At 44.4% G+C, this 14,510-nt stretch overlaps 1 non-coding gene across 1 annotated transcript; it reads left to right on the top strand.

Moving 5' to 3' along the window:
• The first annotated feature begins 12,577 nt into the window (after positions 1–12,577).
• On the top strand, positions 12,578–12,651 carry TRNAN-GUU (transfer RNA asparagine (anticodon GUU)). Its single transcript has one exon. It is a non-coding gene; the product is annotated as a tRNA-Asn (tRNA).
• Positions 12,652–14,510: the final 1,859 nt, after the last annotated feature.

Here is a 14,510-nt window from a genome sequence, read left to right as displayed (position 1 = left end):
GCGGGAAGGACGAGGAGAGGAAGAGCGCAACACGCGAGCATAAGAGATATTAGCATAAGGCGGGAGCCGGCGAACCTGGCGCCTCGCCTCAGGAAAAGATAAACGCTCCCGGTGCTTCAAGTTGAGGACGGCTGCCTCAAGCTTGTAATGGACACACGCACGGGAGAAGGTAGGATGGGCCTCACCGCAGTTGAGGCAACGAGCCTGGGGAGAAGCGCACTCCGACTTAGAGTGACCTTCGCCACCACACAAAGGACAGAGAGAGACAGTCCCGGAGCAGCGGAGGGCACCATGCCCAAACCTCCAGCACTTGTTGCAGAGCCGAGGAGAAGGAATGTACTCCTGGACAGAGCACCTGGCACCAGCAAGAATGACAGAGGGTGGAAGGGTCCTACCATCAAAGGTAATCTTCACAACCCGGAGGGGTTGACGGCGACTACCACGAGGGGGACGAGTAAACGTGTCCACCTGGAGAATAGAATGGCCCTGGGCAGCGAGGATATGTCGAATATCGTCGTGGCAGTCGCGTAGGTCCCGAACACCGGTCGCAACATGGGGCGGGAGCAAAATAGTGCCAACACTGGCATTCAACTGAACGTTCATTCGAGACCCGAACGGGGGTCTCGCCAAGGCAGGATAAGGCAGCCAAGCGGGAAGCAGCATCCTGAGAAGGAGCAGCAACGACACGCGTACCGAGACGAGTGGGGTTAAAAGTAATGGAGGCATCCACGGAATCAATGAGATGTCGATGAAGGGAGAAATCGTCAGGAGGCGCAGTGTCAAGAGGGAGGAGATCAAAATATTTGGCCCACGAAGCGGGACCAAACAAGGCTTGATAGGTAGCAGAACTGGAAGGAATCGAGCGAGGGCGGCCGTGACGAGAACGGCGGTGAGAACCCCCAGAGAGAGAGGGGTTAAAAGGCGCAGTAGTTACAACTAGAGAAGGAGCCGCGCCAGGGGACGAGGTAGTCACCACTGGGGGCTTGGGGCTCGACCCAACCACAGAGGAGGGAGGGGAGCCAGGGGAAGGAGTCAGAGAGGCCAAAGGAGGAGCAAGGTCGGGGCCCAATGCAGCGGAGGCTACAGAGCCCGGTCTTCCAATACGGACCGACTCGGGGGCTTGGTCGCCCACCCCACGAGCCTGAAAAGGTAAGCCAGAAGCAGCCGAGACAGGGGTTATCATCTTGACGAAATTACGAATTCACTCACGAATGTGCCCCCACACCCACCACGGAGCCACAATTAGAGGCAGGACACCCAACAAGAAGCTATCGCCGATCTTGTCGGGGCCTCCTAGGGGTGCGTCGTGAGTATACGCCCCACAAACGCCACCTTAAGAAACCGACAGTCCGTCGAGATCGGGTTCAGTGACGAAGTGGGGATTGACAATAAAAGGTTCCCCTCGCTCTCGACGTCGGGTACTGCAGTTCTACGGGTGCAAGAGTATGCCTCCTCAAGCACCCGGGCGTTAAAGTAGAAGAAGTCCAAGGGAAGAACCAGAACGAGCAAAAGGTCGGCAGGAAACGGCAAGCAGATAGGAGAAGAGGGGGGAGAAAAACGAAACAGAAGGAAAAGGAAAAGATGCCCAGCAGAATTGGAGAGGACGGCAGCAGGAGCACAAGGCTAGAAAAGGACAGAGGACTGTCCCAAGGAGCATCACACTCCGGCAGCCGCCCACTAAGCCCCCAGACGGCGACAACGAGCTGAGCGGGGAGGGGGTACCTATCCCAAAGTTAGTATGTTAGTACACACATAACGGATGTTCCGTAATTGTCAAGGACATACAAGAAATTTGAGTCTTGTAAAGAAATTCATGTTGAATGGAACATGTTATTGTGAATCATCTAAAGTTAATGACTAATAAAGCCTACAATGTACTTTGTGACTGGTGTCGCTATGACATGTAACGTTTATATTACTAAGTCTTAAAGTTTTGCAAACTCACAGATACTCTAGATGAAATAATGTTATATTTGATAGTCTATACAACAAATTAAGGATTAAACATTGAAATATTAAATGATTAAGTTATCGGTAATCAGGAACTCTCTAAAGCTTACAATAAACTCAACAACTAGCGTCGCAGTGACATGTAATGGTGTATTACGTAGTTGCTGAATTGTTGGCAAACTCAGAAAAAGTTCCTAAGAACTGATTAACATTATTGTAAAAATTGTATTCTACATTATTATACAGTAAAGTATTATTGGGTCATTCAAGATCAAGGAGACTCTGACACTACAGTAAGATCACTGTCTAGGGTCGCTGTAACTTGTAACTATTGAGTTACTAGACAATAACATCACGCAGCATCATGATCACCCCAAAATCAAATGAGGAAATTTGATTTAATATGCACTGTCGTGCAGTAGTTATTCTGACTGATGGTATAACTAAGTTGCTAACTAGCTCAAATAGTGTAATATTAGAGAACTGAAAAGGTTTGTTCATTAAAATCAAAGAAGATTCTGAGTCGACAGTGAGATTAGTAGCCTAGTCATTCTGACTCATGAGCTAATTGAACTGCAGCTCATAGGCTTGACACTGTTAACTCATTAATGCATACTCAACCTTTAAATGAAATTGAGTTTATTAAATCAGTCTCTTTAAGTATAGTCAACTGTAATTAATTATGAGTACAGACTAGGCTAGTACTCAGTTGACACTAACTAAAGTCCCTAAACCTACCTAAATAAATGGTTTAAATTTCTAAACTACCTAAGTAGAGGACTAAGCTAATTTTGATAACTCACTAATTCTTAGTGAAGTTACTCTAGCTACATTGTGAGTAATAATGTACTCAAATTAACATCGGGAGCTGAATTGAGCTCGTTAACATTATGAGCTATATTGAGCTCGTTAACAGGTTGAGCTATATTGAGCTCGTTAACAGAGTGAGCTATATTGAGCTCATTAACAGTTAACAGGGTGAGCTATATTGAGCTCGTTAACATGGTGAGCTATATTGAGCTCATTAAGCATGTTAACAGGGTGAGTTATATTGAACTCGTTAACAGTTAACAAGGTGAGCTATATTGAGCTCGTTAACATGGTGAGCTATATTGAGCTCATTAAGCATGTTAACAGGGTGAGCTATATTGAGCTCGAATTAACGAGGTGGAGCATGGTAGCGTTCAATTATCATGGCGAGCAATATTGAGCTCGTATTCGCATGGGGAACAATAAAGCACTCAATTATTACGTTAATTCACAGGTGAGGTATATTGAGCTCATTAAGCATGTTAATTAACAATGCTGATGTTTAATGATAATGCATTAAACAAAGGGAAACCTAAGGTTGCTGGAAATTTAATTACTGCTAGGATTAATCCTATTCAAGATAATTTGTAACATTTTCCCAACCTAAACGTTTCACGGGTTATTAGTTCTCTGTAGACTCACTTACGTATTGGTAAGTTTGCAAGTTTGTTCGTGCTGCGCTCCTACAATAATTAAGCAGAAACGAAAGAAACACAACTCAAACAAAAATTGATGCAAGTATTTTCACTAACTCTTAGTGCAGAAAACATTGTATTAATAAGGTTTTCTTGGCAAACCTTAAGCGCAGGTATTTGGACCTTGGTCAAAGTGAAATTATAATTATAAAAAGTTGCTTGATGACTTCATAGCATTGCTAAATTCAGGAAATGCTAATGTATTGAGTGCTAGATTCTCTAGCCTAATATTATTAATTACCTAGGGAGACTGAGTGTGGTCAATTATTACTTGTCGAGAATAATTCTAGGTCTGCAGTGGATTCAATGGCTTGGTCGCTGTGACTTGTACTTGTTTAGGTACGGACCACTGGTTTTCCACTGAGAGCTATGAAACATCTCGGCGAATACTAATTGTACTACATTCAATCGGAGTTTATTACTCAGCTGTGTTTCTCATTTTAGCTGGCTGCTGGAGAATTGATTTACTGGTGACTAATTTATTATTGTTGGCAGGCTTAGGCTTGTTCACATTCAGAACTTTACCAGTAAGTAAGTAGCCACCTGCAGATTGGAGCATATTCATGCCCAATCGTTTAACATGTCCAGTTATGAACTGGTAATTTTTTTTTTTTTTTTTTTTTTTTTTTTTTTTTTTTTACATGCAGAGCATGCAAATTAAATACAATAAAAATACAGAATACATAAAGGAAAACAATAGACCACCGGCCAGGAGGGCCGACAGCATAGCACAACAAAACACACACACAAGAAAAACATGAAAAATACAGCATACATCAAAGCACAAAACAGAATACAATGGCAATCCAACAATCACAGTACAAAACAACACCTCCAGAAAAACAAAACATACAACAAGAGGCATAGCAGGAAACAGAACAGTGCAAACACAAGACTGTCCAAACACGTACAACAGGTAAAGCAACATAAAATCAATACATTAATAAAAAAAAAAACACACACCAAGCCATCCGCCCCGTAAACAAAAGGCGCGGCCAAAATAAACAATTACAATAAACACGCACACCTGAAAACAAATCAGGCATAAACACAACAACTAGCCTGAAGGACCAAGAATGCAACAACAAAGTACATCAAGAAACAAACAAATCAATACACAACCATATAAAGTCACTAAACACCGGCCTGAAGGGCCGACATCAATAACACAAGAAAACAAGAGAAAAATACAACAAAACATCACAACACCACACCAAACACACGGCAAGCACACAGACTACGAAAAGATCTCATACTTGTCCGGCCACTCGTCCGCCGGGAAGCGAATACAATACGCCTCCCAAAGTAGCATAATGTCCTCCGAAACATGGTCACTATTGAGCGTACGAGGATCAGGCATTAACTCTGGCACACCTATAATAAAACACTTAGCCCGACGAATCCAGATGGTAGAAGGGCACCACGGATCAGGACGCACACGGTCAACAATATCAAAACTCAACGGATGGTCAGCATCATTCGCCACTCCGGAGGCCAAGATGAGAGGGAGAGGCACCTTCCCATGAGGCCGGGCAATGGGCAGCACACTGGGAGCCTCCTCAGCTGCCACACAGGGCCCCTCGTCAACCACCGAACGTTGTACCTGCTGGGACCCCCCACGCTTGGCATCCTTTTTCAGCACCAGCTTGATGCCTCGGCTCGCACCAGGATCCACACCATCCACGCCCGTAGGAGCAACCACCTCCCACTGCGGAGAACCTACTACAGGAGAAAGCACAGGAGGTAAATTAGACGCACAATCATCGTCAACAGCTGACACATGGACATCAGCCACCACCAGCGTCGTAGAGCACGAGGCACCCGGAATCGCCACACCATCTCCAGAAGCTCCATCCGTGTCGTAGTCCTCCATATCAGCCCAAGCAGTAGAAGAGCGCCTAGAACGCTTGGGCACTGGCCGCACATCCTCACAGCCGGAGGCGGACCCAGAACCACGGCCCTCACGAACCGGGCGAACCAACGCCCGTCGCAGTACTGCAGCAGCCTCAACCACATGGGGAACCGGGCCGCACACAACAGGATGCTCCGCAGCCCCCCCAACACCCAGCACAGCCGGAACACCTGGCGAGGGTGCAGGACCAGGCGCAGCAGCAGGAGTCGAGGAAGACGCAGACGCACTCGGCTGAGGGACAACAAGCACCGGGGGCATGTCGGGTGACGCAGGAGGGGCCGCATCAGCAGCGACTGGGACCTGCTCCACTTCATCTCCGGAATCCATGCCCTGAGGGAGCGGCGGGAAATCCTCCTCCCGGAATAAGTTAACGGGTGCAGCAGGTGTCTCAGAGCACCCGGCAGCCTGATGCCCCAACTGGCCACACCGGAAACAAGTACGGGGCTGCCGGGCATAGTACACCCGAATGTAGTAGCCCAGCAGCCGGACAGAAGATGGGATATCCGACCGCAGGCGCATACCTAATGTACGGACGTTCGTCTGCTTCCCAGCATACTTCCCCGAGGACAGCTTGTTCACCCGCACACTAATGACTAAACCATACCTCCCGAAGAAGCGCCGGAGAAGGTCTTCAGGGAACTCCAGGGGCGCACCGTGCACACTGACATATGTCAGGGCACCACTTCGGTCCGAGATCGTAACGGAGCCGGCGCCATCCGGCAACTGCAATGAACGCCCCTCGTTCCGCCGGAGGAAGTCCTGATACTCCTCCTCCCACACGAACTTGACAATTACCCGGTGGGCCGTAACAAGCTCAACGCCATACACAGCTTCCACTGGGACACGAAGCATGTCGCACATAACTAACTCAGTGGCCGGATAACCAGCCTTACACGTGAATTCCAGGCCCACGGAATTTACCCGTAACACAGGAGGAATGGCCAGGACCCCCATGTCAACACGGCCACGTCAGCACGCAGCCAGGCAGGCAACAACACTGGACAGGGAGGGTAAGAGACCCCCACACCCCCTGCCGGCGAAAAACTGCAACCTCCCCAAACTGCCGGAGTGTTCAGACGACACGTCTTCACCCTACGGCTGCTCAGGTGGAACTCCACATTCAATCGGAGTTTATTACTCAGCTGTGTTTCTCATTTTAGCTGGCTGCTGGAGAATTGATTTACTGGTGACTAATTTATTATTGTTAGCAGGTTTAGGCTTGTTCACATTCAGAACTTTACCAGTAAGTAAGTAGCCACCTGCAGATTGGAGCATATTCATACCCAATCGTTTAACATGTCCAGTTATGAACTGGTAATAGTAGTCGGCTCCTACTAGTACATCTACATTGTTAAGGCGGTCAGACGTTAACTTGTTGTCAGCCAAATTAATTTCACGTTCCTGCAGGAAGTGGGCTGTGTACCCCAGACCCTTAATATTTAGGTCAAAAGGTATTTGATCTACAACAATGGCTTGGACAGCCTTGACATGACTACCTAGTCGTACAAGCGGTTGAACTACTGAGTATTCTTGGGGTCCTCGATTTATCATGAACCCTGACACGTTTAATTTTACCTGTCTGATTGGTTGTAAATTGAGTGCCTCTGCCGCTTTTTGAGTAATGAAAGTTCTCTGGGAACCTTGATCAAATCGTCCACGAGTGGTGATCTTGGCTCCTCTGTTCTTTACTTGAAGTTGGGCAGTAGGCAAAGCAGCATCCACTTGAGATGCTTGTGAAATTACGCTGTACACATCTCGCACCCTGCAGCACTGTACTGGTGTAGATTCTCTACCTCCTATTCTAGGATTGATATAATTTGTCCTAACTAATTTGCACAGTGCAGCATGATGCTTGCCCCTTCTACACCTATTGCAGGTGTTCAGTGGGGTGTCACAGCTATTAACATTATGTGATTTGAGACACCTAGTACATTTGTGTAACTGTTTGAGTCGTCTGACTCTTGTGTCTCTGTTAGGGTAATTAGTACATTTGTACAGAGAATGTTTTTGATTGCAAAACAAGCACATTCCCCATTCTACAGCTCGTTTAGGGGTTACCGGTTTAGGTAAAACAATACCTGCAGGTTGTGATGGTTTTGCTGCTTGCATTTGCTTGTCATTGATTCTCTTGTGAGTACTTGCTGTACTCTGGGGAGCAATTATTGGGTTCTTGGGAGTGCTCTTTGGACTATTAGGTCTCGTAGGAGCACCTGTGGGGCTCTTGGGAGTGCTCTTTGGACTATTAGGTCTCGTAGGAGCACCTGTGGGGCTCTTGGGAGTGCTCTTTGAACTATTAGGTCTCTTAGGAGCACCTGTGGGGCTCTTGGGCCTTACTGATGAATCAGCGTTTGACTTATTGTTATTACATTGATTATTAGTACCCTTGTTACCTGGTGACAGTGTCACTTTAGGAGATCCAGGTAAGGAAACTGATGTGGGTACAGTTTCGGTGCATTCAGAAGAGGCATTAAGTGCCTGGTTTGCTGAATGATTGCTTATATTGCGCAAACCTGTAAATATATCCTGCATTGACAGGACATTACCATTCTGGTATACATATAATTTATTGAGTGTGTCACCAGACAATTTTCTCTGGATGATAATTTTAGTCATCCACTCAGCAGTTGGGTGATCCACCTCTTTACTGAAGGAATTTAACAGTGACTCAAGCTGAAAACTAAAGGATTGTAAAGAGTCAACTGATTGTTCTGGTGGAGATAAATCTAGTAATTGGTGTACAAGGTTTATAACAGTCTTCTCATTGTTAGCACTTACTCTAGAAGGCTGGTGTGAGCAATTGTGACCATTACTTGTATTGCTTAAGGCTTCTTGCTAAGCCTCAGCTTTAATTACAGCTTCGGCTGCTGCTGCAGCTTTAGCTTTATCATTTTCTGGTTCAGATTCACTGATTATTGCAGCTTCACTAAGAGTTTCATCTGCAACTTCACTTGTTTCTCTGGGTTCCTGTGAGGAGCTAGTTAATTCAGTAGCCTCATGCATTGAATTTATAGAATCCAGGGAATATTGAGAAGAGCTGTCTGAAAATTTATCAGACTCTGTAAATAAATTATTACGTGAAGTTGTATTAGATGAGATGGTAGAAAATGAAGGTTGAACTTCAGTTGTTGATCCTGTGTAGTGATCAGTATTGATTAGAGGATTCTCCTCATCTTGAGGTAGCTCATGTATGTCATCTGAGCTGGGTGCTTGCTCGGGTGTAGGTCTACTACAAAAATGCTTTATCCACTCAGGAACATTTTGTGTCGCAAGCACTTTGTTATATTGATCTAACTTGTCTTGAATTGTATTTTCATAGTTGGCAAGATCAGATTCTATCAGACGCAATTCGTCTAGGTCAGTATTACTGCTAAGGAGTATGTTCCTTTAAGACTCGATTATATCCTTCACCTGGTCATATTTCTGGCTAGCCACCTTTGTGGAAATGTTTAGCTCGAAGAAGTCAACTGAGTTGGTTCCTAAACAGTTGTCACATTTGTCAAGTAGTCTTGATAAGTGATTTTGAAGACCTCTCAGACCAATACAGGTTCGCCTTAACTGTTCAGGAGTAGCCACTCTGGCTGTAAGTTTGAGCCTTATAGGGCTTATATAGCTACTTGGACAGCTATGGTACTTGCTCCTTTATGTAGAGCAGGTATAATTATTGACAGCCTGATATTTTCTTGAGGCTGATTGTAATTTACCTCATTTAGAGGTTAGCTACCTACCTAATAATAAGCAACTAAGATTTGAGTGGTACCTTGGTCTCACTACAGGTGTTCCTTAGCTTAGCTCTTCAAAATCAGCCTTGGATGGGTAGTGAACTTACAGTAACACTCAAAGATGTACCTAGAAATATGTAATAAAATATAATTACACAATAAATGGTTAATCCCACCCATTCGGGTCAGCACTACATAAATAATAATGCACCAGTACTGTCTAACAGTACTAGTTAGGTAATAATCCTACCTATTAATGCAGCTAATGGTGCAGACTGAATTTGTACAAATCTTAGTACCGTGTCAGTCTGAAATATCCTACCTCTGTTGGGTTGGCATAATAACTACAATAAATGTGGTGCAATAATGTGCAAATAGTGCTATGTTTTTGGATTTTGTAATTTTATATAATATATACACTGGTAGAAAATATGTGTACAAGAAATTAAATGAACACAAGAGAATAATTGTTTGGCAAGTATTCTACTGCCGTAAATAATATTTAACTCCCGAATGTACTTCCTAATTGTGGAATCTAATGTTATCAGGGTTAGTAATGATTAATTAGTATGGGATCAGTAATTTGTATTAGTATACTGGATCCTAAAATGTTAATGAATCCACTGACTTGAGTGAATCAGTAATTATGGACTGAATTTAGGCTATAATGGACAGTCTGCTGACAGCAGTATATTGAAATATTTGTATAACCCAAATGGTTAACACATAATTGGTGTTAGTGAGGAATTATTATAGAAGTTATGAGCTGTTGCTCCTCGTGACCTGAAGATTCTTACCTCAGTGTGAGGTATAGGTCTGAGTGTTGTGGGTAATTGACTGTGTCCCACGAGTGCTACCTTATACATGAGGTATAAGTAGCAAATGAATTGGTGTGAATTAGGCTAACCTATGTGGTACACTGCCGGTAGACACAATTAATAAATGTGGTTAGTCTAAGACTACTTCACACGGTGATTAGTAATTACTAATTAGTATACATCCGGTTCGATAAGGACCATAATGTGGGATATCTGGGGCTTGACTCAATTATTCAATTATTTACTTATTTAATTAAATAACGAAGGACCACCCACTTTTGAGAAAGGAGGGAAACTATAAAAGTGATCATTAGAAAACACACTGAAGAACCAGTGTCTATGGATAAGTATTAGAAAGATTAATCACTTAAATTAAAATAAAAAATGGACTGTATGATTAATTAACTAAAGTGAGAGCCTCAAGCACCTACTTTGGGGGGGGGGTGTATTGCTAGAACTTCATATACGTCTAGGAACTAGTGTGGTTCGCCACCAGTTCATTGTTGACTAAACAATATTATGATCTAAAATGCTATAGAGTCAAATATGTAAACTCAAATAGTGAATATTAATGATTATTAAATTAAGGAGCAATCATCTAAGTAAACACATAAATTTCCAATAATCAGATATGGTAAGAATATTCAATATGATAATCTTGCAAATTTGTATAATGATAAAAAATGGAAGAATTAAATGTGTACAAAAAGTCTTAGCTTTAAGACGATTTCTATGACATCGTTCGTGATTCGTCCTCGTGATCTCAGGATCTCCACATAGAAGAAATTAGAGGTGAATAACACGAATGCTGTTAACGACTCGTTGACTCCTCACATACGAGCTGTAATTTAAAGGATATTAAGTAGCACTGGACTAGGCTACTTTTAATCTCAATATTCATGAAAATAGAAAATAAACATTAATGCAGTACTAACGTTGGATTTGGGGTCGTCTCATTATATAACGACAGACTACTCACGAAATATACAATCTTAAATGATGCATCAAGAAAGAAACTATACATAACATGAGCGCAGCAACTACTGAAGTCTGCCGATATCGCGTCTGCCAGTCCCAAACTTTCACGGCGTTGTACACGTGTTTGTGGGTTTTGGCTTAATTCTAGACGTGTTATTGATTGGCCGAGCACTATAGAGCACGTGGAAGAATAATTATTCGGTATTAGTTGGGTATCAGTGTAATTCTTGCTGATAACTCCCAAACGCCACGTGTCTCGCCACTCTTGACGCCAAGACCTTCCGCTGTCCAAGCACGCTCGCTGCACAATGGCGTCTCTGCCTTCCCCAACCCGTCTCACATTCACCACAGAAATTATTAATCACGAATAATACTATTCCGTGCAATTGTGGTTGAAATACTTTAATGAGGACTGGGTTGCAATTCTAGGGATTTAAATATTATCGCCTTCTCGTCTTATGGTGTTAAACAAGAAGTGGAGAAGATTTTAGTTTTCTCCATGGCATTCACGCGTGACAGAAAAACTATTACTTGATAACAATTGTAACTAAAAACTCTCGATTTAGAATTATTGGGAGTTATGTTATCCGTAAGTAATTATCACAAGGAATACTGATGATTTTAGAGAACCACATTCAATTCTCTAACACATTGGTAATAAATGTGTTTAACTAGACATTATCTGACGCAATGTTGGTGCTCTATTTCTTGAGAACTTCAGCATTAATACGCAGATACAATGGTTAGTTTATGTTGACACTACTGTTAGTAAATTTAGTGACTACTGTAGTTAGTATATAATAATAATGATTTATTATAATACAATAGTAGTTTATTAGTGTTGGAAATTTCCAACACCCTCTCCCCTCCCCCCCCCCGGCTATAACAACCCATGGAACCAAGGAAGAAACACGCTAGATGAATGGTCTCGACCTGGAGATGCTGAGGATCCTAGAGGACGCTCATTGGCAGGTCATGACTCTTCTATTGAAACTAATGTGTTATTAATCACTTACACACTGAAGGTGAATAGAGAACTTGTATATGGAAGGATATGGAATGAAATCCCATAATGAAAATTTGCTCCTAGAACCTGAAATGAGCAGGTTGTAGGGGCAAACATTGTTTATATTTTCATAAGTAAATATGATTGAGGGAGGGAGGGAATTATCAGGGTAAAGCGCCAAGCCATTACAATTATATTACACTTGGAAGAGTTCAGAATTAAGGATTTTGGATGGGATGGGGGAGAGGAATGGTGCCCAAACACTTGGACGGTCGGGGGATTGAACGCAGACCTGAATAAAGCGAGACCGTCGCTCTACCGTCCAACACAACTGGTTGGGTAGATATAATAGAGAAATAAGGGGAGACTTTTCTGCCAGACAAACTGTGACTAACAAGGAGGACACGACAAACTAAATGTGGAACGCGTAAACACACACAAACTAGAACAAACTTTTTCAGTGTCAGAGTAGTTAACAGGTGGAATACATTAGGCAGTGATGTGGTGGAGGCTGACTCTATACACAGTTTCAAGTGTAGATATGATAGAGCCCAGTTGGCTCAGGAATCTGTACACCAGTTGATTGATAGTTGAGAACCAAGACCAAAGAGCCAGAGCTCAACCCCCGCACGCACAACTAGGTGAGTACAAACAGAGTTAACAAACACACAAACGCCGGTTTAACCCAAGCCTCCGTGGCACAATTGGTTAGCGCGTTCGGCTGTTAACCGAAAGGTTGGTGGTTCGAGCCCACCCGGGGGCGGCTGTTTTGAAGTTTGTTGAACTTCACTTGTTTGAGAAAATGAGAACAATTATATAATTATTTTCTTAACATCGATGAGTTTACCAAAAGTTTACCAAGAGTTTAGCAAGGAATAAATGTGGGAGTATTATAGAGAGAGAAGCTGCTGGTGACCCAAGGATATATTCTTGGTGATGGCTCTGGCTGCTGGTGACCCAAGGATATAATCTTGGTGATGGCTCCGGCTGCTGGTGACCCAAGGATATAATCTTGGTGATGGCTCTGGCTGCTGGTGACCCAAGGATATAATCTTGGTGATGGCTCCAGCTGCTGGTGACCCAAGGATATAATCTTGGTGATGGCTCTGGCTGCTGGTGACCCAAGGATATAATCTTGGTGATGGCTCCAGCTGCTGGTGACCCAAGGATATAATCTTGGTGATGGCTCCGGCTGCTGGTGACCCAAGGATATAATCTTGGTGATGGCTCCGGCTGCTGGTAGTAGCGTAAATTAGGACTCTCCGCGCGCACCACCTGAGCAGGTAAGCCCATTAGGCCCCCCTGCTCAGGTGGTGCACAGATGTCTAGTCCTCAAGGGTTCTGGGGGTTCCCCGGGGTGTGCGCGCGTGCTGTCCGGCCACGCGGCACTTGACACTGGGTAGAATCATGTTGAAGTGGGGGCAGTGGTATGTGTGGCTATGTGAGTCATGTAGGATAAGTATAGGAAGAGGGGTGTTGAACAGGTGAGCAATAGTAGTATTAGATGAATATATATGAGTATGTGCCGTAGAGTTAATCGTGTGTAAATATATAGTTAAATAAGAGTATGTAGGCTACGTTGAGGAGGGAGGGCTCCCCCCTACCCTGACAAGGGTATGTTGAGGTGGGAGGGGTCCCCCTACCCCTGACAGGGTAGGAGACCAGGCTCTTAAGATGGGTATGGCATGTGAAGGAGGGGAAAGGGGGAGAGGGGAGGGGAGCAGGCGTTAGCTTTTCTCTGATGGTGATGGGGACACATTATTGTTCTTAAACAATGTCTGTTTTATGTAGGAAAAAGAAATGTATAACTTTCTCACCCAATTCTGTTTGTGTCACTTGTGTTCAATGACGGTGATAACTTTACACGTCAGACAGGCCTGTGTTGGCGGTAGAGCATCTCAGCAGCAAATGACGTGTGTCAATGACCTGTAACTGGTTTTCTGTGAACAGTGTGGGTGGGTGGGTCTCTCTCCCCTCACTCCCACATGTAGCTTGCTTCCAGATCGGAGCATACTCAGCAGCATATAATGACCACACACGCACATGTGTGTCCACATAGACCTGAGGTTCTCACCACCACCACATAGCAGCAGCATCAGCAGGCCGCATAGGAGCGGTGTGTGCTCTTTGAGAGCTCGAGCAACAGTGGTGTGGGCCTCCCCCCTCACTCCCTCCCTCCCTCCCTCCTCCCCCCTCCCCCCTCACTCCCTCCCTCCCTCCCTCACCTCGCTTCGTGTGAGTTGGTGAGGCCACACACGTGTGTAGTCTTTGACGTCCCACGCTAGAGTGACCTGTGTTAGCATTAAGGTGGTGGTTAAGGTGGTCGTATGTCGCACCTCCCCCCTCCCCCTTCACCCCCTCCCATGCAGGTGACAGTCATCATCAATTACTTGACAATTCCACACACTTCACATTTCCTCACTGGGTGGGGTGGCTCACTTCTATGAAGTTTGACACATAACCGAGGGCGGATTGTGGGTGTTTGAAAGGGGTAAGCTGTTCAATCTTACCACGTAAGGGGAGGGGGAGGTCGTCAACAACACAGCACGCAGAACTTAAACATTATGTCGCGCTGGGCGAATATCCTATCTGCTGTCTGTGTTATGTTGTGTATATATATAT

Source organism: Procambarus clarkii, chromosome 24 (genome assembly GCF_040958095.1).
Source record: "Procambarus clarkii isolate CNS0578487 chromosome 24, FALCON_Pclarkii_2.0, whole genome shotgun sequence".
Taxonomy (NCBI): domain Eukaryota; kingdom Metazoa; phylum Arthropoda; class Malacostraca; order Decapoda; family Cambaridae; genus Procambarus; species Procambarus clarkii.
The sequence above is the reverse complement of the archived record's forward strand: the minus strand, read 5'-3'. Positions and strand labels throughout refer to the sequence as shown.